This window comes from Tinamus guttatus, unplaced genomic scaffold (assembly GCF_059628265.1).
Source record: "Tinamus guttatus ecotype Peru unplaced genomic scaffold, ASM5962826v1 Tinamus_guttatus_pri_ptg000058l, whole genome shotgun sequence".
NCBI classification, from domain to species: Eukaryota; Metazoa; Chordata; class Aves; order Tinamiformes; family Tinamidae; genus Tinamus; species Tinamus guttatus.
In genome coordinates, this window is record NW_028288592.1 from 3,808,669 (window position 1) to 3,831,809 (window position 23,141).

At 44.3% G+C, this 23,141-nt stretch overlaps 1 protein-coding gene across 2 annotated transcripts in view; it reads left to right on the top strand.

Annotated features, from left to right (window-relative positions):
- Positions 1-223: 223 nt before the first annotated feature.
- Positions 224-23,141, top strand: part of KLF12 (KLF transcription factor 12) — a 222,765-nt gene continuing 199,847 nt past the window's right edge. Inside the window, exon 1 of one of the 2 annotated variants that reach the window (XM_088540293.1) lies at positions 224-269. The gene's annotated coding sequence lies outside the window, so the exon portion shown is untranslated. Of the gene's footprint in view, positions 270-2,609; positions 2,630-23,141 lie in introns of those variants that run through there. The other variant, XM_088540294.1, reaches the window with a different exon arrangement.

The following is a 23,141-nucleotide window of genomic DNA, read 5'->3' on the forward strand; positions in this document are numbered from 1 at the left end:
TGCCCACCTCGCGGGGCGGGTCTGGGCGGTGCACCGGGGCCGGGCGGGGAGGCGGCGGCGGTGCCCAGCGGAGAAGCGAGGGGAAGGAGGGCGACGGCGCTCGCCTGCCCGGGGGGCCCTTTGTCTGCGCGGCCGAGGAGCCGCGGGGCGGCGGGCGCTGCCCCCGCGGGCGCTGCGCGGTGCCGGGGCGGGGGGCGGGCGGATGGACGGGCGGGCGGCGCAGCCTCCACCCCCGGCCCACCCTGCCTGTAGCGCATCATGTGACGCGGGTAAGTCGGCGGGCGGGCGGGCGAGCGCCACAGTTGCCGGGGTTGCCCCCATTCATTCCGTGGGAGCCGCGGCGAGCGCTGCCGGGGCGGCTGCGCGCGGGTGTGCGCGGGTGTGTGTGACACTGCCCTGTGAGCGCGGGCAGAGAGAGAGAGAGAGGGGACCCTGTGTCAGGGAAAGAAAACAATTTCTCCTGCTCTGCAGCTTCTGCTCAGGTCTGTGCCTATTCTGTTTCTTATCAGAATAAACATACTTTTTTTTTTTTGGCTGTCCCAGTCAGCTTTCTTCTAAGGAAAAAAAAAAAACAAATCGCATACTAAAGTTAAATCATTAAAAAAATGTTGGAAGGCTGATCTTTTAAAAGCTGGTGGGCAGGAGGCGGGGGGGGTGGTGCGGAATGCTTTGGCAAAGCGAGCCTGAATGCAAGGTTATTGGATTACCAGTGAGAAGGCTGTTAAATAAACAAAAAGAAAAAAAGGAAAACAATCCCGCGCCAAATAATGCATGCTGGCGTCCCTGGAGCGGGGCCGCCCGGCGCCCGCGCGGGCACACGCGCGTCCCGGCGGGGCTCGCGGTGCGTGGCCGCCGGCGAGCGAGGGGTTAAGGCGGCGGCGGCAGTGCCGGTGCTCCCGCCGGGCCGTCTCCCGGCTGTGCGGGCTGTCACTCGCCGCGGGGCCGGGGGCGGCGGGGAGGAGCGCGGAGACGGCTCTTAAGGTGGACCGGGGAGGAGCGGCGGGAGGGGGAAGTTTGCGGCGAGCGCGGCCGTTGGGGTCCGGCCGTTGGGGAGCGCGGCCGTTGGGATCCGGCCGTTGGGCCGAAGCCCCGCAGAGCCCGCGCGCGTTTTGTCTGTTGCAGAACCGCTGCCGTAACTTTGTTTGAACTTCTAGACCGAGGGCGAAAGGAAGAATAATAATAGTAATAATAACAGTAATAATAATAAGAAGAATGCCCCAACTGGTTGACAGCACGTTTAAAGCGGGGGTTTGGAAGCAGCGAATCCTTTGTGCTGCCTCCCGGCCGCCGTGTCCCCTCGCCGCGCTGCGTGCGGGGATGGTGACGCTAACTTTGAAGCGGCTCCTGAAGGCTGCGTTCGTGGTGCAGGCGCCGAGGAGCGGGCGGTCTTGGCCGAGCGCGCCTAGGTGATGCTGTCCCCCCCTGCTGTGGCGGCTTCTGCGCGGCTGCCGGCGAGGAGAGCCGCGAGTGGCGGCGTCGCCGGCTCTTCTCCTCATAAAAACGAAGCACATGCCGCGCTGTCAGCTTGCGGTGCCAGGGAAACAAACACTCATATTTACATTAAGAGCATGTGCGCAGAGCCGCGCCGGGGGACGGGTGCCAGTCAAGCCCACGTCACCCTGTGAATCCACCTAAGCCCAGCCGGTTCCCTCCTCCCACCGGGGGACAGAGTTGTCGAGCCAAGCAAATGAAATTTAGCGGGATGAAATCCGCGTTGGGGACAGACAGGGTGGTGCAGGACGTCGGGATGCGGAAAGGAGTGGTCACTTTTAAACACTGGGTGTATTCCTGCTGTTTTTTTTTTTTTTTTTTTTTTTTTTTTTTTAAGCTGTCATTTACAGGAATGTTTCACTCTGCCTCAGAAAGCAGCCTTTCCAGGGCTTTGCATGGTATTTGCTCTTGATGGCACACAAAAATAGGTTTGTTTAAAAAAAAATGTATCTGAAAACAGAGCAGACATGAGCAGTTTTACATCAGGTACTGAAAAAAACAGTTAAGTTCACTTGCATCATGATTTATAGCATGCTTGTAAAATTCTACTAGCCTCTGGCAGTTTTTTTTTTCCCTGAATAAGTAAGTAAACCTTTTTTTTTTCTTCATTATCTATCATAAAATAAATGGATTTCTTCTTTCCCTTTTTTTTTTTTCTCCTTTTCCTTTTCCTTTTTGTCTTGCCGTGGCAGGTACACGTTCATGGCAAGTTTGCAAGGCTGCTTTATATAGCCCTAGCATATGGGCTCCATTTTCTGGTTCCTGGTTGGTCTGCAACTCCGAAATGTAGCAGGAACAGCAAAGTGGTCTCCAGCGTGGAATTAGTGAATAGGCTGGAGATGGGCAGTAGGAGCGCTTCGTTAGTGATGTAAAGCCACATAGACAGAGCCTGTTTACAATCCATAGGTGTGTACACACGGTGCAGCTGCGGGCCCGGTGCCCGCGGCCGTGGCGGCGGCGCTGGCCGCGGGGCTGCTCGCGGGTGCAGGATGACGTCACCGCGCAGCGCGGGGCTCTCCGCGGCTCCCGCCGGCACCTCGGCGCCTTCCCCCGCGCCTGCAGCCCCTAGGGTGGGCAGCCGGGGACAGCACCGAGCTTGGGCAGAGACCTTTCCCTAGGACACTGGCAGCTTTACAAGGTGGGTTGGACTTTTTTTTTTTTTCCTCAGTTAATGGAGCAGTGAATAAAATTTAAAGAGGACTGTGAAAATTCATATTTTCTCTTTCTTTTCCCGGTATTTTGCTGTTGGGGTGTGGGGGAAGTAAGCTCCGAGTAAGAAATAGGAGTTGGGTCATGGAGCACTGGGGCGGGGGGGCTGGAAGGGAATTTCGCTTTTGGGAGATGCCGCTCAGTCTGTACTTCTGGTACTGAGGCGCTGTGAAGCGTATGCGGAGTGGGGGATGGAAGCTGAGCGCCCTACCGCTCTGCGCTTATCCCCCTCCTCCCCCAGCAATACTTAGTGGTGGCATTTTCAGGCCTGCCCACTCTGCTGTGGAAAATCCTTTGCTGGAAAGGACCCTAAGAGCCCAGTAGAGAGCAGAAGCATGGGTATAGCAACTTTTAGCAAGAAATTTCAGGATTTCAGGACATCCTCTGCCAAGTATTTCTGTTGCCATTGCTCTGGTCAGAATATGTGCCGGCTGAGTTTTGCTTCAGAAGTAGTCTGCGTATTGCAGGTTAAGTCCTTCTCCCATGAGGTGGTGGCGTGGGGTTCGCCGAGGGCTCAGGCTGCAAACCCTCGTGGTGGTGATGGTGCTGCTGCTGCCTCTTCCGTTCCCACGCGCGTGTGCTGCGGGATGCTTGTGTGCTCCACGATGGAGGAGGAATGCAGCGTTTGTGAGCACAACGCGCCACGCTTCTGCCCAGGGATCCCTTGTTGCTCTGCGGTGTTGCAGAAGCTCAGAGCGATTCAGACGCGTTGTAGCACTAGAAGGGGAACCTGTTGGCTAGAGTTTGGCTGGACATTGGTTCACACGGAGTAGTTATGAAGAGAAGGTGCCTGTGTAGCACTAGGAGGGCAACCTGTTGGCTAGAGTTTGGCTGGACATTGGTTCACACGGAGTAGTTATGAAGAGAAGGTGCCTGCCTTCCCTAATCGTTGGCTAAGCAATGTCTTTTTGGGCCAAAGTACCCAAAGTTGTGATTGTGTTGTTGTGTTGTACTCTTCAGGCTGGTGGATACCTCTGTGAGCCTCATAGGCTGCTTTGCAGTGTGGGCAACCTCCTTGCCTGCTTCTTAAAAGAAAAAATGTCATTTGCGCTGTGTGGCAAGTCTTTTCGATACAAGATTGATCTTGAGTAAATCGTTATATTTATCAAATCACGTAAAATGTGAGACTGTGAATAAGCTCTGTGTACATTAATAAAGCAAGGGAATATAAATATGTACGTTATTGTTTTGCCTGTGGCCTTTTGGAATATGGTTTCTTGATTTTTTAAAAAATTTTTTTTTGGAGGATGACTGTGATATTTGCCTTTGTCTGACAGAAGCACAAAATGAAACAGGAAGATTATTTTTCAAAGTGAGAATCTCATGTTGAGAAAAGCTGAAATGCATGCAGCACCAAGACTTTGACCTTCTCAGCTCTTGACTAGCGGTTGTTTACTACAGCTGCAGCTGTGTGTTTTTGCAAGAGGAGGAGCTGTGAACACAAGCATGCTCGCTTTCCGGAGCTGAGAAGCAAACCCCTAAAGAGGCATGACGTCTCCAAGCGAGCTGTAGAAAAGGCAGTGTCAGGTAGTCAGTGGCTTTACTGTTGTGCAGACTGTGCTATGCTGTGTCTGTAAGGCGGATTCGGAGCCTTGGAAGCACAAATGTGAAAGCAGGATTCGCCTGTGCTTCCTATGCACTAAAAAAGAAATTCCTTTTTTTTTTCCATCAAAAATTAAATATATACTTTATGCTAGTATACTAAAGGCACTTTTAACAGTGTTGTTCAATCAGTCAAAGCTTCATGTAACCTTACCCTGTGCGACTGCTGCGTTCAACAGATGAACTTTAGACAGTCCTTGTTACAACTAAGTGATTTCTTTTGAAATCAATATTAGATGTGCAAATAAACAAGGAGCAGAAGTTACACTTGAGGACTCATACTGTCAAAATATTTTGTTAGTTTATATCTAGGCATAACGCTACACGGGCAACTTGGCTGGAGTGTTGTCCGGACCTAATACGTGTATCACCATTGCGAAAGGGAGTAAAATTGGACTAATACAAGGATAACTGCAGTCTTGTTTTTTTTCTTAAGTTTATTATGAAATAGTGTTAGTCCTGCTGCATTTGCATTGGGAAGCTTGTTTCTGTGTAAAAGGTCTGCCAAGATCTGGTGTCCTAAAGTTTGTGAACTTTCTCATACTTTATTGAAGTTTGGTATGTTTGGTAGTTTGAGATTTATTCTTCATTTATGCCTTCATATTTGTTCATAAGCAATACATCTATGCTCTGCTCTTAAGTTATGTTTGTTTATTTAGTGTTTGGTAGCAGAAAAGTTGGAAATGTGTACCTTACGGGAGAAAGAAGGAGAGGAAAAATCAGGGGAGCTTTGGCAAGAAGTCAGGATGCCTCCATAAGGCACTGAGTGCATAGAAGAATGTGTAGTCTCTTGATAGTTATCAGAAAGCATGATCTGGACTCTAGTCCAGTCAAAATCAAAGCATAATATAAAAATATTCTTTTACATTCATGTCTATTGCCAGATAATATGATTTGAACTGAAGAAAAAGGCCTTTAATCATGGCTGTGTTTTGGTCTTACAACTGGTTCTTTTTTTTATTCATATCCTGCATTTTTGGGAAGGGATGGTGGTACAAGCCATCCCGTGCTACTCAACTGTAGTATATGGTAACTGAAGTATATGGTAAAACTTGTCTCGGGAGTGAACCTGTGACTTCATGGGAAGTGCACTCAGGGGCTGAAATTAGCACAGGCCAGTGCGTAATTCTGGGTGCTTTTCCTGAAGGAAAGGGATCCTGTTTCTCTGCTGCCTCTTCCCTGCAGCATTACAGGCAGGGGTGACTTGGTGGAGCCAACCTCAGGCCCCCAGCTCTATCCACCCTCGTGTTGTGCTGTCTGTACTGAATTAGCCCAGTCTTGGATCCTCTGGTGCTGCCTCCTCCACAGTTTGAGGGAGCTCCCTTACCTCCAGCTTTAAGCCTCACACTGATTTCTTTCCACATCTGTGTATATCAGCTCCTTTGTTGCAGGACCCTCTTCAGCTGCACACACAAGGGGAGCTAGCATTTGTCCAGCCGCTGTCTTGCTGATTATTCCTCTTTTGTTGCTTTATGTCCATGAAATCATTAAGTTTAGGATGTAACGGGTAAGATATATCAGAACTAAAATTGCTTGCATATGGTCAAGCGAGATCACATAATTAAAGGCCATTAAAATACACACATTGTGAAACAGAATAAACTTTTCTGAGACTGCTGTATTTTTTGTCCCCTAGTTTGTTTGTTTGTCTGCCTGTTTTTGGGGTGAGTGCTGGAGAAGCAGGAATTTTGGCATGCGCAGTGGTGTTTATCCTCACCCGGGTCGCTGGAGGTGCCGGGGTTGGCGGGCTGGGAGTTGCAGCGCGGAGCAGCAGCACTCGAGTTGAAGGAATGCGGGGTTAGCAGCAGCAGCTTTGTCCTTTGTGTGACCCAGCCTGTGGAGCAGGAAGGGGCTCTTTGCTGAGGGCTGGCACTGCGTGCATTCGCTGCATGGCAGAGTAATGATGGGGCGCCGAAGTCCCCAGCTTTGTTCCTGGCTCTGGGGCGAGTGTGTTCCAGCTGTTTAAACACAGAACACTTAAACGCATAATGTGGCAGTAAACAGGGTTATCAGCTGGAGTATCACGAGTATCATGTTGGAGACCGGAGTGCTGGTCTTGGATCTGACAGGAGTCACCTCACACAACCGCTTGGTTACTCTCTCCGGAAGGTGGGAGGCAACGAGCCCGATCCCTGGTTACCACGTGGCGCTGCTCAGTGGTCAGTGCTGCCAAGAGCACGATGTTGTGGATGCTAAAGCCGATTCTCACACAGGTACTTAGGGATGGTCTCCTTTCCTTAGCCACCTCTGCCTAGGCCAGCAGCGCTTCTCTTGATGCCTTCTCATCAGTGACTGCAAGGTGGGAAGCACTGGGGGACCTGCCAGCAGCTCAGTGCAGCTGAGGTGCTCAGGGGCTGCTCAGAGTAGACTGAGCTCGTTAGGAGAGTCCAAGGCTGCGTGTGCCAGGCCTGGGAAGCCTGAGCACGCACAGGTTGAACTTGCCAGGTGGGTTGTCCTGAGAGCAACAGTCTGTCACTGAAGCGGTAAAGGCAAATGTGCAATTTCTCCTTTGAAAATTATGTATATATATTTTTTGTTTTGTTTTTTAACCTTCTCCCTGAATTGTAGGAAGTAGTTTATGGGTTGGTACTAAGAACGTTCAAACCAAACTTCATAGCAGCAAACACTGGAGAATTTCAGCTGATAACAGTTAAGGTTTCATAAGTAGAATATGGTAGTATTAGAAATCTATAATGCGAATATCAAAAAAATACCTATGATGTTTGTGTTGGTTGTCATTTGCCCTGAAGGTTCTACCTTTATTTTTCCATGGGACCAGCTCCTTCAGGGGGAATTTAAGAACAGTGTTTTCATAGAGGTAATAACAGTTGGTTATCTAAGCCGTAAAGATACTTAGATTTTGTATTCTTCATTGTCAGTTCTTCTTAACTAAGCAAAACTAGATCTGTGGCTGTATTATCCAGTAGCACTGCCGTAAATCTGAGCAGAATTTGACTTAAAATCAGGATAACGAATGATGAAAAATCAGAATGATGCTGAAGCGTATCTTTTGTATCCATTTGTTTTTATTTTGAGCATGCAATGCTGGCATAAAGCAATTTGCAGCTAGTTAGGCTGGCGTGCTCTAAGAGACCATGTAGAGAGCTGTGATTCATGGCACTTTAAAATATTTCTAAATGTTGAACAGTAGTTGGAGCTCTTCCAATTCCTTTTCCATAGAATTTTGGTTGCAAGGAAATTTTGGATAAGTGGGAAATGAAGCAATTTTCTTAAAACCTAGAGACAGGGCAAAGAAAAACTTCCTTTCTGATTCCTGTAAATCAGTAAGAGTTCTAAGATGATTTATTTTTTCAGTGATTCCATCTAATCAAGAGGCTTCTGTATCAGCAGTATCCTGCATTATTTAAAAGGAAAAAAATAGTAAAATGAATAGTTTTTCATTTCCTTCTTAAAGGGAAAGCATGTATACTCAGTCTGTTTAGCAGAAAGATTTGGAGGCTGTTAATTTTTCAGCAGTAAGTTTTCCATTTTCACTTTTACTTTCCAGATCTGAATTCATCTAAATCACTTTTTTTTTTCTAACATGTCTTTGAGTAAAGAGTATATCTCACTAATTCTGGATTTTCTGTTTTGAGAAGATTGAGAAACTGCTAAGTATGTAATATTTGGGTTATGATCAATAGGTAAACCTACTGGAATAAGATTTACAGTAGGCACATGCAAAAAAGTTTAAATGTAGCACAAGGTGAAGAAGAACTTTCTAGGATTTAGTACAAATTTTCCTCTTTGCATCCAAACTGGTGTGAAACACAGGTTTATTTTGTGCTGGCTGGAGATGTGCTGTCCTTTAGTTTTCATGTGTTGCTGGATTTAAGAATTTTATATACATCTATGTGTATGTATTCATATTCCAGAGAAGCACACGAGCTAGGAAGCGATGGCGATCTGGAGTCTACACGTAATAATCGTGAACACACACATGAGATGGGGGAGGCTTCCGAGTTCTGAGGAAGAGCTTCAATAAAATGCAGTGCTGTCTCTAGAGGAGCGGCTCAAGCTCACCTCAGCGGTAGGTCTCACATCACCGCGCCGCAGTGACTCCTTATGGTCAAAAGCCTGTGTAGTTGTTCCATGCGAGGTGAACAGCTCCTGTGGGAAAGGTGCTGGACTCCCATCTCTGCAGCTCTGCTAAGCTCTAGCAGTGGAGGAGTTGCAGGCCATACACAGGGTCATCCCTAAGTCCCCAGCAAAGCAGGGGAGTTGAACTGGGTCTCCCGTGTGCTAGGGAGAGGCTTCTCTAGTGGCCTTGGGTGGAAAGGTAAGAGTGGAGCTGTCATCACCTGTTGGTGATAAGAAGGTGGCACTTTTAGAGTGTGTGTCTCAAATACAAATTATTTCTATAGGGAATCTGTTTGTGAGAAGCCCAAGGGGACCCGCTCACGCATAGAGATGCACTCTGCGTTTAAAGATAGGTGGCAGGGGTCCTACTGTGTGTGTTTAAATCCTTAGAAAACCACCCCCGTCTCTGCAGGATTCACTACTGGGAAGGAATAACACTTTTCTTGTTCCATGGGCTCACTCTGTGACTCCCGTTATTTGTTTTTTAATTTGTCAGGCTGGATGAACACCAGAAATGTATTTGTCTGGTACGTTTTGTGGGCATAGCCCGAAGCCCAGCAGCATAAGAGAAAAATATTTGTGCTTTCAGATCTTTCCCATGCACGTGCTTGTTTCATGGGCACCTCTTTTTCCTTCCCTAGAAAAGGGGAATTAAAAGAAGAAGAAGAAAGTTTCTCGTTGTGGTTACTCCTGATGCACTCAGTTTGATGCACTTGCATCCATGGGTTCTTGTTGCAGTTAGCTATTGCTTTTTAGCAGGGCTGCTGGGCTGCCCTTTAGGTGGGGGGTGCTCTTCTACTCTGACACCTCTTCCTCTCTGTAGCCCTTCCACTAAAGCTCAGAGTGGAGCATTGGCTTGTAATTAAAAGGCTTCTTTAATTTTTATCGCCACTCAGATTTTCTCGATTATTTTATGTCATTCTGTGAAAAGTGTAGCAATTCCAATTACTTTTTTTTTTTCCCAGCCTCTCTTTTTTTTTCTTTCAGCTTTTTTATTGCTCAGGCTCTTGTTCTTTTTCCAGTCCTTCCACTGAATAAACCAGTGGTCATTAATCCTATTTATTTACTTAAAATTGTTGCTTGCCCCCTGTTAACTGCTCAGTGTGAGTGATATCTTCCAATTGCTCAGAGACTAATTAACAAAAAAAAAATTATCAAACTTCTTGTCCTTTTGGACAAGTGTTCTCCTTTTCTTGAGTAATGCAGTGTTAAAATTAAATCAGCAAAACCAACAAAGTCTGTATAAAACAATTCGGAAAAGTGATTTTTACAGAAGGGAATAGGAAGTGAGGCTCAGTATGCTGAGGTGTTCATTTGGTGTAATCTAAACCAGTAATAGCAGTCAGTGGTCTTCAGATACAATGGTGTTTTTAGGTAAAAGTTGCATGATTAGACAGTGACTGCTGTGAAAAAGTTTGATGATTCACGATTGTGCAAAGCGCAGCAATCGTGTCGTAAAAGCATCTTGACTTGGTATTGAAAATGCGGTTTGAAAGTAGAAGCCAAATTCCACTAGTGTATGTTCCAAATCCTTGTAAGGATTTCTGCCTGAGTAAAGAAGGCACTGAGTGAACAGTTTAGTCATAGCTGCTGAATTTGATTTATTCTTCTACTTCCTATCATCGCTGGCTTTGGAAAATCATCTAGTGCTGTGTGTCTTCAGGAGGATACTTACAGCATGAAACTGAGCTCTTATTTCAAGAAGGAGCAACTTTGTCACTGTAAAACTGCCATCCTTGCTTTGGTCTCTCTGTTCCACTCTACACTTTGGCCTGAACATAGACTCTTAGAGCTAATACTGAGAGAAAGATTTGCTTCTGTCGGAAGCTATGGAGGTTTGTGTGCCTCAATAGAGCAGCATCTAAAATATATTTTTAAGTAAGTCCACAATGACTTAACAGAAAGATTTGGAAAGCGTATGTGTAAGTGTGAAGCTGCATGTCAGGTTCAGTGTTGACTTGAAGGCTGCTTTCAGATGGTGCCTTATTGTTTATGAGGCTTTTAGTTGGTGGTGCTCGGTTAGCATTTAAGTAACTATCAAAGGCATTTACTGTAAAGTCAAATTAAGTTCTATTCGTTAGGGAAAGGGCTTAGTGAAGTGAGAAGAAACATTTCTTTTAATTTTTAAACATGGGATCAAATTGCAGATTCATAGATTTGCAGATCAGAAGAGACCATTGTGATTATCTGATTGCATTTAAATGATGCAGCCTGCAGAATTTCACTTAACGCCTGCGTGGAGCAAACGTCTCTTTTGGAGCTAGCTCATTTGATAGATTGTGGCATGGAAGACTTCACATGAGGAGGAATCAACTGGTTTATTTGGTCAGTTGTTCCAGTGATTACTGTAATCCGTAGGCATTATTTTTACCCGAATTTGTCCATGTGTTTGGCTTCCAGCCATCCAACCTTGTTATACCTCTGTCTCTTAAGCAGGTGGTCAGCCAGTCTCCTGTCAGTTCCTTCTCTGCCTGCCTTCTCGGAGTTTGCATAATTGAACAGTGCTTTAATTTGCTGCTGTTGGAGAGGGTGAATTGATTTAAATCATTTTGATTTAAAGCAGCAAGCAAGAGACCTTGTTCTAAACAATTAGTTTAAATCTTTTCTTATTTCTGCACTTTTTATTCCTATTTCTATTTAATTTCCAACGACTCCCGTTGCCTAAGTGACACTAAGTACATTGATGTGTAGTAGAATAAGTCGTTTTTATACAGTGCTGCTCAAGTTCTGAGTTGTGATAATGCATTATGTGTATACATTTTACTTAAAACCTCTAATGTTCATTTACTCATGTTTTTAATTTTTCCACGTCTAATTTTTCAATAAAGCTAATGATACATTTTTATTTGCTAAATCGCTTAACTTCACTACAAGCTTTGTCAAGCTATACTTTGTTAGAAATTGGAATACGTAAAATGTGTATAAATCATCATTGAGGATATTTTTATTATTTGAGTATTTTACGTTGTACCAAGTTTTTAAAGTAATATTTAAAAAGTATCTCTGTTTAAAACCAACTGGCGTGTTAAAGGAGAAATGCTATTTAGCTAATAAAACTAAGTCACAGTTTAGAATAGCCTTGAATATTTTTAAACTAGCAGATCTCATCCTTCAGCATATTGGCTATATTAAAGTGGAAGAGAAAAGTAAATTCACTTTTTTTTTTTTTCTCCTAGCAGATTTTAAATTTTTTGAACAAGCAAGTTATTTGTCTGTTGTAGTTGAATAAGCTGGGAGAAAAAAAAAAAAAAAGGTATTCTTGTGTGTGCACCTGCTTATTTGTCAGTTAAGTACAACTCCCTTTGGTTTAGTCAGTGGGCTTTATCAAGTTACCGTGACATTTTCCTTCAAACTAAACAGCAAATGAGTACTTCTTGCACATTCCCCAAAGAGGAATTGAAATCATTGCCATAATTTCAAACTTAAGTTTTTATAAAAGAATGGTTCAAATAAAAATCAAAATTTTTCATTAGAGCTGATAATATTAAAGAAAATCGTTTTACCACACGATTTTTGGAATACTCTGCTAATCTGCTGCTTGTAGTGTTATTTTGCTTTGTCAAAAGATAGTGTATGTGTGTTTCTGTTTCACATAGTTTAGTTGGCTCAGTTGGCTGTACTGACACTCCTTTTCTCAAGTGACTTCTGACGCATTTATTCAGTGTCATTTATTTAAATATGAAAAACATTGCTTAGATTGGCTACGGAAATGATCAGAGCGCCGTCACCCATGCTCTGTTTTTTATCCACTGTGTTGGTCTTTTAAGACCTTTCTCTCTCTCAACCCTTTTTTATCTTCATATATTTTTCCAGGATTGTTTCAGCTCTAGTAATGCTGTTACTGTGCAGACACTCAATTTTCTAGCATAACTACTACTTCTTAATTATATCTGCTTTTGAAAAGTAAGAAATTTAGTTGATTTTCCTGAGCTTTTCATTTTTTGTCAACCTTTCTGTGGCGTGATTTTGTTCGTAACGGAACTTCTGCTTGTATTTCTCTTGGAAAGAAACAAAAGTAAGTAGAAGATAGGACTCTCAAACTGAACAATGGGAAACAAAATTTCCTTCCTCTTCCCTAAGGAGGGAAAAGGAAATTTTGGGGCTCTGTCATCTTCTTTTTCCAAGCTAGTATGCTACTGTAGATCATGTGAGACCGGGCTTAAGAACAGGGACAGCTGTGCAGTAGCGTTTTGTGCAGCAAGTCAGAAAACTCGGAAGTTGCCATTCACTGGAAAGGTTCTTCTTTTGGTTCTTCAAGCTGCCTGGGAAGAAAGTGAAGAGCTCCCCGTGCAAAGAGCTCTGGAAGCAGAGACTCTTTGCCAGGAGGACATGCTCTTATACCCTTGGGAGAAGTTTCCATCAGTATTTATTTATCTGCTCTTTCAAAAAGGAGGAGAAAGACATTGTAAAAGAGATTTTCTACACAACTCGGGCACCACTGCCACAAAACTGATTAGTCTGTAGGGAAACAGCATCTTCCTAAAATTAAATCCTATCAGATGGTACATTCCCAAGCTTTCCTCCAGTTCCTCCTCCTATCAAACACTCGCTCCTTTGACTCTGCAATGCCTTGATTTAGACTTTCACCGAGGTCCTTGAAGTCGGCTTATGCTTTGCTGTGGGCCTGCAACTATTCATGATTTTTATGCTCTTTATGGGCCACCGGTTTACTAAGAAAGCCTCTTACAATCAAGCTGTGGTGTTAGAGGCTTCCAAATAGCTCTCAGTGGAGCTTTTGAACTTGGTCTTCCGAGTATAGCTCTTCACGTGGCAAAAAAGGAAACATGAGCCTGAAGCATTTTCAGTCGTTGCTGTAAAATCCTCTCTCTGCTAAAGCTAATAGTAATTTTACTTTTTACTAAAGTTGACATTTTTAGATTTTTTTTTCTTTATCAGCAATACTGCTTTTGTTTCCTTCACTCTCTATCTATTGGCATTTTTTTCCTGTATAATTTTGAAGTTTTCTTATGCAGAATTAGTTCCAGCACACATGTTTCCAAGTGTGGAAAGAGTCATTTCTTAATTTATATTTTCATGTTATAGATGTCATAGCATGCTGTAGTTCCCTAGAGACCTCAAAGTTAACTGAAGATTTATTGCAGCAGTTCATGAAAACATAGCAGTAAAGCAGTGACCAGTTATATTTCTGAGTTCATGCAGTAGGTATTAATGCACAGGGCATCTCTGTGCTACTGTGTGCTGTTACCTCTGGGAAATGTTGTGATAACCCACAATTTGCCACAAGGAAGGAACCTCCCTGCCTTCCATCCAGGTCAAGCTGCCGTGCGCGTCCCACGTCCTGCCTTGTCACAGTTAACGGCACCTTGGGTTCAAGGTGATGACGACTTCACTTGCAGCCTAGAATGGGTTTCCCTTGGGCCCTTTATCAGCCTTGCATCTGGGTAAGGTCTCATGTTGCAGACAATTTTGAGGGTTTTTTTTTAAGTCAAGAATTACTTTTCGCTGCTTGGCAAAAAAGTTCACATAGCCGGTGTGATCCCTGATACCTCGTGGCAGTGATTCTGTGTAATGGTTTCACTTATTTGGTGCGTGGAGGCACTTCTCTTTTCAAGTCAAGAGTCGTTCTGCCAAAGTTGCTAGCGCTGTTGAAAAGTTGCAGGTTGATTTCACGTGGTGTTCACAAAAACGGATCCTTCTAAGCTTCAGATTCATGCTGGATGCAGTAAACTCCATTACCTTCTGCTGGGATTCTGCTCGGGGGCTGTCGTGTTGGGAGGGCGTTGAGGGGCTCTCGCTCAGGGCTGATGTTTCTGTTGTAGCACTGAGTTGTCAAAGAATGCTAATTTCTTAACTAATGTTGAGTTTCTCTGGGTGAACAAAATTCATCAAATAGAATTCTGTAGAATTCAGCTCTGGAGAGATTCTTGTAGGAGATTGCCAAAGTAGGTGGGTGTGAAATAAAGTGCTAACGTGGGAGTATGATGTGTATTTTCTTGTCTGGATTTTTTGATAAAACTTTCAACTCTGTTTTTCAGCTAGGAAGTGGGCATGTAATGCTCTTTAAACAATTCAGGTACACACTGCCTTGATTTTCTTTGATTTTCCTTTTTTTTTTTTTTTTTTTTGGGGAACTTGTCTTACAAAACTTCCAAGGGATTTCTCTTTTAGCTTTGAACTGTCTTTACTGTGCAAGAGCACAAAAATGTGGGTACAATCATTTTGTTTTAAAGTTTTAAATCCTCAAATTAATTTAAGTGGAATTCATACATTTGTTTTTCCTGATTAATGTCAGGATGCTTTACTTTTTTCCTCCTCTTTTCTTCAAAAAGGATTTTTTTTTGCATTGCTGTTTCATGGATGACCTTGCCTTTTCCAAGGCATCAACAAAATTGCTTCAAATATATCCTTTGCTCCTCAGTATTTATTTTCTTATGCCTCAAGGATACAGTAAGCTAGTCATGCCTTAAACTGATTTAAATGTCTGCCAAATAAGGAAAATAATACAAGAAGTCAAGGAAGTGATATTCTGTTATAGCGTGTTACCCTATCCCTAGATTTGGTGTCTATTTTCATGAGCATTTGAGCTTTATTATCAGAAACTCAGTATTTGGAGAGGGTGAGTAGATACATTCTAACCTCAGGGGGTGATGAGCCGGCTGATAATTTAGAAGTCACTTCATAATGTTACAGTGAACATAATGCTATTTACCCTGAACTCTTTCACATCTACAACTGGGAAAAGGACTGTAGAAAACCCAGATAATATTAGGGTTATTACTGTGTGTGCCCCAGACCGCTGCTCGCCAAGTCCACCGGGATTTCTGTAGGTAGTGGCTGGGTAAGGAGCTTCAGTGGCTTTTTTTTTTTTTCTCTTTTTCAGAAGATGTAAGGAAAAGTATAACTTCTTTCCTTTGTGAGGCCACGAATAAACTTCTATGAACCGTGTAGCCATGGAAAGTGTACTGAAGGAGGCTGTTTGCAAGAGGTATTACCCACTTGGTTTCCCTGGAAACATGATTTACAAATATTGACTTGAGAAAGCTGCAGCTTAGAGGAAACCCTGAACTATTGGTTCAGGCTTCTAAATTAGTATCTCTGAAGAGTTTAGGCCATATTGAAAGTTACTGCGTGTCCACAGATTGTTGTGTATAATAATTTTGAGTTTATATGGTTCTTGGTGTGATGGCTAATTCTGGATGCAGGAGGGCTGGAGAGAATCTGTGAATGTTTTGTGGAATAAGGACTGGTGACCTAGGATCCTTGGTGCTGGTTTCTGTGCTGAACAGCCCAACTCCCACTGAGGTTAATGAATGAAGACTCATAAGAACCAGATCATTAGGGCCTTGCGCAGCTGATGGTCTGCAACCTAGAGTTCTTGCTTCTCAGTTAGACATACAGCATTCAGGCCTTGCAAATGTGCCTAAGCTCTCTGGAGGGTGTTCTCTATGTTCTTTACTGCACTCATGCAACAGATTTTGTAATAAGCCTAAGCAAACTGAATTTCTTAAATGTTATTTTTAAAGTATAGAAATATTCATATATACTTATTTTTAAAGTCTGCTGATCAGAATTTGGTCCTACTGGGCTTGTTAAAAATTTCAAAATGGAGGACTCTTTATCCCTGGGCCATGGTGTCAACTATACAGATCATCTGATGTTGGCATTAAATTCATTTTTGGGCAAAGGGGAGTATGGGAGAAAAAGCATACAGCAGAAACCAATGCACATTTTGAGTTCTGACTTGTATACAGCCTGGCAGAGAGAACTAGGGTTTGCTTCCGTACGCTCATTAATGAGGAACAAGTCTTGATTCATTCCATCAAACCAAGATATTGCCAACTGGGGTTTTACATATGTTGCTGTTAGTGTCAGGGCTGGCTCAGACTGTTGCCATCCAGCTCCCAGGGTGCTTGTCCCTCCGCATGCTGTACTCATCCTGATCATGCTCCTAGTAATGCCACACACCAAAGGGGATCAAGGAACTTAGGCCTAACTCCTTGTTCTTTGCTAGCTTCTTCCTAACTTTGGTCCGTTCTCTAGTCTGATTCATTTTTCACCACCCTAAACAATTCTGTCTGTGCAAGGGTGGAATGGGAGGCTAGCAGCTGGAAAACACGTACATTCCCTACATTTTTAGTTGAGAGGAGTATTTCCAGAGCAGAGCTTAGAGTTTAGGTTTCTCCAGCTCAAAGTCAATCCTGTCTGTATTTGGTGACTGTGGTGGGAGTTATTTCATAGTTATGACCGTGCAAAGATAGAAGCAAGGCATGACAGAAGTAAGGCAAGGCAGGGTTATTGAGACCAGATGGTGCAATTGGAAGGAATGCAAGCATGCAAGCCTGATCAGACCTGAAGAGGAGCTTGTGTGCTGGGACAAAAAATACATCGTTATTTTTAGCTTTTTTTTACCCAAATGTATTGCTTGTTTAATCCAAAATATTATTACTCCTTCCAGGTTGTGTCTTGGTGATTACAGAGTAGCTTATGGTGAGTACTCTTCTTCCATGGGCGAGATGGATTCAGGTTTACCTCCCTCGGGGGCTGCAGGGCTATTTTGCACTGGAGGCAGGAGGCTCTGTAGATGCTGGAAGGGGGCAGGGGTTAAACATTCAGTGGCACCGCAGTACAGGCAGCCGGAGACCACCTCAACACCTACCTCAGAGTGTCACAGGTGGGAGAGCTCTAAGCATCTGGTATTACGTGCTGTGAGACTGAATATTGACAGCATATAGGAGACCACAAGAGCCCTCTTTGCCTGCGCCAACTCTTTCATTAAGGCCCTTTAACTAACAGCCTTGTTTAGTGCTTCTGTAAATAATGCTTAACATCCTGAAGGTTATAGGGATGTTTGATGTTTCTGATGTGGTTGCTAAGGAGGGATTCGGCTGTACTGTTTAAAATAAAAATGGTCCTAGCAGGTTAAGCCAGTCTGCTCTTGGCTGGCCACGTGCAGAGGCTGTGAGAGATGATGGCAGAGGCTGTGAAATGGCAAAATACCCATGGTGGGAAGAGGGAATCGGGGACCTATCGAAAGGGAGAAAGTGCATACACAGAAAAGAATGGAAAAAAGACAGTGATGGAGAACTCCATGGAGACTCCTAGTGTACAGAAGGGTTAAGCAGAAGGGAAGGTCAGTAAATCTGAAAGAAAGTTTTCTTGGTTGATGTTTTCCTCTGCACAGGCGGAGGGAGAGAAAGGGAAGTGCTTGTTTGCTTGATGAGTCTTATTTGAAAGTCCTCAGATCAAGCACTAGAGTTTTGCATGGTTAACGTCCGCAGGAGATGGTTATGGTGGTTCATGATGTCAAATGTAAATACTGAAAAAAAGGGAAGATTGCCACGTGAAATGTAATGTGCTGCTTTGTGCAACCAAATCGACTACGTGGATTACTGCAAAGTAAGCTGAGATGGAAACAAGGATTTACTGTGTAATAGAGTTCTGATAAAATTATATGATCTTTTTAATATAAAACAGTAGAACTAATAGCAAGGGAACTTCATACTGAAGGATTGATTATAAACTAGATGCCCCCCAGATGAAAAGAGAACACAAATCACTGCTCTGGACGATCTTAGAAGGAGGAAGGGGTAACTGCAGTGAATGTGTGTGGAGAATTTTCAGAATATGAAAATAAGGAAATGTTAGAGAAGGCAGTATGATATCACTGATACCTGAAAACACGGGATTATTCAGAGTTCTTTTATTTCATAATTTGATATCTATCTTCTGAATACTGCTTAATTTAGGTTGTTAGAATAGTAGCCACAGAAGGTATAAAGCCTGTAATGTGATCAGAAAAAAAATTATATATATATACTTGTTCCTGTAGCTTTCTCAATTTTCTTTGTTTTTCTAGGGTGTGAGCACTAAATCAATCACTTTTCAAAGCAGGATGATGAAAGAGGTCGGAGATGACCTTAGTCATAGATAAAGAGAAATACCAGTTCAAATAGAAAAGCAGTTTCTCCTTATTTACCTTTAGCCCTTAATGCCCGTGAATCTTTGACTATGAGACAGTTCTCTACCAGGCACCAGAGCTGCAAGGTGGTAAAGATTTCTAGATGGAGTGCTTGAATTCTGTATCAGTGAGTATCAGTAATCTCAAATAGTTATTTCTGTTGGAGGAAATACCAAAACTTTGTTTACAGCACTATGACAAGATATGCTTTGTGCTGATACTGAAATAAGAGAGGCAGTGCATGGAAATGGTGGACGTGTTGTCGCCTTTGATTCAGAATCAGTTCCTTCTATCTTCTGGTAAGTACGTGTTTTCAGTAAACAGCCACTGCCACAGGCTGCCCTTGATGTTAGATCCAAGGGGCAAATGTCGGGTCTCTCTTCAAAGAAGAGACAAAGGTGAGGGCAAAAAGCTGATGATGGAGTGGACAAGACCCAGGAGAGTTTTCCTCACCAAATACAAGGAACTAACTATTCTGGACTCCCGTGTCAGACCATTACTTGGTTAAAACATGCCCCCAGTGCAACTTGTAACTAAATTCACAGAACAGCAATATAATAGACTGGGCCTGTGTGAACAGTGAAGTTGCTGAGAGAATAGGAAATACTGCCTCTAACAAGGAGAGACTAGTTTGACAAATGGGTTCTTGTGGAAAATGTTTGGTTTTAGTGTGCTCAAAAAAGAAAAAAAAAAAACCTGAGATACTGGCAAGCACCCTCTTTAGTTAGCAAACTCCAGCAGCAGGCCTGGGCGAAATGACAGCTGGCTGGCTGGCATCATGAAAGGTTTGACTGAGTATTGGTGTGGTCAAGAAAATCACTTGCCACACAAGTTCCAAATAGATAAACTGTCAGTTGGGGTGCCTTTTTTTGGGGGGGGGAAATAAAAATTGACAAAGAAATGTGGTTCTTGAATTAAAAATCAGCAGGGATATTGCAGTGAAGCATCATGTTCACTACAAGTGGATATTCATTATTGTAACCAACAGCTTTTGCATGAGGAGCTTGTTCTTTCTAATCCGTGTGTCCAGAATGTCGCTGTAGCTAAATAAAATTATTACTTCATCATTTCATCAGATTGTTTGGATTTAGAACAGTGAAAAGCCTTTAGTGATTTAGAACAGTGAAAAGCCCTTGCAGTGAGCTAGGGTGCCTTGCTTACTTGCCTGACTTCTTTTCTTAGATTCCCAAGCTGACTTTTTTCAGGGTTTTCACAGAACTGGTGCTTAAAAAGCTATCTATGATCTAGGCAACTGTACATGTACAAGTTGAAGATTGTCATGGTTTATCATTATGACTGAGTTTCATGTTAAAAGATGTTGTCTTACTCTGACAAACCATAAAACTTGAACTGGGGTTTTCTTTCTGTTCATCAGCAGTGATACAAGTGCAGCAGGTGAATTGAGGCCTCCCCGCTACGCTCATGTATGTGCAACTGCATTGTGTTAAAAACTTTAGATGATAAAAAGGGACGGAATAGGGGCCTGTGATGTGTCTTCTGTTTTGTTGCTTCTTTTCATTTTTTTCAGACAATAAGTAGCTTTAATTGGAAGAAAAAAAAAAAAACATTTCCAAGCTGGAACAATATCGAAACTCCACTGTTGTTATCTTATCTGAATATAATATTTGGAAGAAACTATTGATTCAAGCTTGCAGTTGCCTTCTTTGCAACATTTATAATTTCTTTTGGTTTTGTTGCCAGCTTCTTCCCCTTAATTAGTCTCTCTGTGTATAATTTCTTTCTCCTTCTCTGTGGTGTTGATGCACTGTTCTTTCTTGTTTGGGTTTGGAGTCTTAGCAAGTAATTGGGCAACAACCTTCTCCAAACTCACCTAACTCTCGTTTTGACCCGTTGTTCCCTTCTCCATTATAAATTAATGATGCAGTCACATGCGGAAGAACATTAAGACAGGGGAGTGTGGACAGGAGTTTCTATTTCTATCTCTGGTATGGAGTGTTGGTATGACTTTGGGAAATTCTCCTGACATTCATGACTTCTGGTTCAAATGTTGATGACAAAACTTGCAGGAGAACACTGCTGTCGTTTGGGTATTAAAATTGGTTGTACAATTCAGATGTGGTCTAGAAACGTGGCATTGTTTCAGCTTATTTATTGAAACAGTTAAGTTAGTTCTAAAAATTCACCTTCAGGGTCTGAAGTTAGGTACCCAAAATGCATGTCTGCTTTTGAAACAGCTCAGCTATTTGTGTTAATTTTCATATAGTGTGGATATATTTGTAAATAAAAGTGAGGTATTTGCAGGAAGTATTCTTTGTAGATTACGATCCATAAAAATTCCTGCATAATGATTGTCCCAGCTGCATACTTACCCCTCACATCTGTGCGCGAACCAAGAGGCAACCGAAGGAGTGGTTAGTTTTGTCTCTTGCTCAGACACACAAAGCTTGCTTTAATGCCAAAGGAGAGAGTGGTTATTCTTTCCCAGAAAAGGCTCCCTTCGTTACCATCTGCACAAACTATAAGTGATAAGCGACGTACCTAACGTCATGACGGCTTCCAGAGTTACGGGTTTTGCCTAGTGGATGGTTTCAGGCAGAGGAAGGCACCCGCAGTCGTTCCCTGGGCTTCGATTCCACAGCACATCACAAAGGTGGCCTGGGGTGATGTGGAGCTTAACTCCTGCAAGTTGTAGCCCAGCAGTGGTGGCAAGTTCAGGCCTCCAAGAGCCGACTTTGGGCGGGATGCAGTTTTGTTAAATGGTTCTGCTGGAAGGAGGTAAGGAGGAGCAGTTTTGATCTTTGTTTCTGTACTAAAACGTGTAAACATTTATCACATACAGTATTTATGTGTGCTTAGTGTTCTGGTTTGATTATTACTCAATAATACTCAGTTCAGTAAGTTTTTGCGCAGAGTATATGAATGCAATGATAAGCCAGTTTGCCGAAACCTTTTGCACAAGTTTTTTATAATTAAATCAGTCCCCAAATTGCGCTTCAGTTTTGCCAGCAGTAATGTCTGACCGGAGAGTCATGGGGAATAAGAGAACAAGGGTGGTCCCTTGTGGGAGAAGTTGGTCTCCTCAGAAAGAGAAAACACTTGGTTCTGTCCAAATACTCAGTGACTGCAAATGGTTTAATTTACAGTCTAGAGCCTAAAAGCTCTTCAGTTATGTTAATCAGCAGTTTTGCATCATCAGGGTGGAGATCTGCTCTCCTTGTTTTGTTAGAGATTATTGTCCATAAATATGTCAAAAATGTTTCATATTTAGTTTCATGTTAATCTTTTGCAACTGTCCTTCCCCTACTGTGCTCTTTTCTGATTCTGTACTGTGTGTGTGTATTGGTGTGTGTACGTGTGTGTGCATGTGTGTAAATATGTGCATACATACATGTACATATATTTACAAAAATAAAAATACAGTCTTTCTGGGTGTTTCAGCTGCCCTTTATGTGATTGTCACTGTCCTGTATAGGATTGACCTCATGATTTCCTTCATGTTTATACCATTTCAGTACAATTGGTGCTACCACAGTAGAAAGCAGTAAGTGACAGTGATGGTTCCTGGCTCTCACTGGCCACCTTTGCTTTTCTTGGTCTCCTGACCCCGCTCAGGAGGCAGCTCTCCGCATCTAATCTCTGTACCTGCTAGTCAGCTTATTCCTTCCCAGCTATCTGAAGTGGCATCAAATTAAACCTTCTCTTACCTTTTAAAACTACTTACAGGGGTTTCCAAATCTTTACAAGTCTTTCATTTTTTCCCCCTTTTCTTTACACCCTCTTTTCTCCCATTTCACCTCACTTGTTGATTCCTTCAGTGCCAGCATGTGCAGCTTGAAGAACGCGTAAATACCAGTCAGTGTCACCACTCCTCAAATTGTCTGTTTAATGAGGAGTAGCTTTTTCCCTCACGGAGTGGTGAGTTTCTTCTGGTCTCAGGGCCTTTGCTGTCCAAACTGCCTGTCTCTCTGAGCCTTCCTGGGCCAGGAACCCCTGTTTGAAGGCTCCCACAGCCTGAGCAAGGAGGGGATGATGGGAGGAGTGAGGAAACTTAGTCATTCTTAAAAAAAAAAAAAAGGAGGGGGGGAGAGAGGGGTAAGGGGAGCTGGAAAAATGCGATAAAAATACTCCAGAGGTCAGGAGAACTAACGGAGGGTAAGGAGGAGGCAGCGGGTGCCGCACGCCTCTGGAGGCTGCAGCCCGCAGGGGTGGCGGGAAGAACGGTGAGGCAGGAGGTGGGGACCCGCGGCGCTCTGCCCCTCGCCTGGGGGGCAGTGAGGACCCGCGGCGCTCTGCCCCTCGCCTGGGGGGCAGTGAGGACCCACGGCACTCTGCCCCTCGCTCGGGGGCAGTGAGGACCCGCGGCGCTCTGCCCCTCGCTCGGGGGCAGTGAGGACCCGCCATGCTCTGCCCCTCGCTCGGGGGCAGTGAGGACCCGCCGCGCTCTGCCCCTCGCTCGGGGGCGGTGAGGACCCGCCGCGCTCTGCCCCTCGCCTGGGGGACGGTGAGGACCCGCCGTGCTCTGCCCCTCGCCTGGGGGACGGTGAGGACCCGCCGTGCTCTGCCCCTCACCTAGGGGGCAGTGAGGACCCGCCGCGCTCTGCCCCTCGCTCGGGGGCAGTGAGGACCCGCCGCGCTCTGCCCCTCGCTCGGGGGCGGTGAGGACCCGCCGCGCTCTGCCCCTCGCCTGGGGGGCAGTGAGGACCCACGGCACTCTGCCCCTCGCTCGGGGGCAGTGAGGACCCGCGGCGCTCTGCCCCTCGCTCGGGGGCAGTGAGGACCCGCCATGCTCTGCCCCTCGCTCGGGGGCAGTGAGGACCCGCCGCGCTCTGCCCCTCGCCTGGGGGGCAGTGAGGACCCGCCGCGCTCTGCCCCTCGCTCG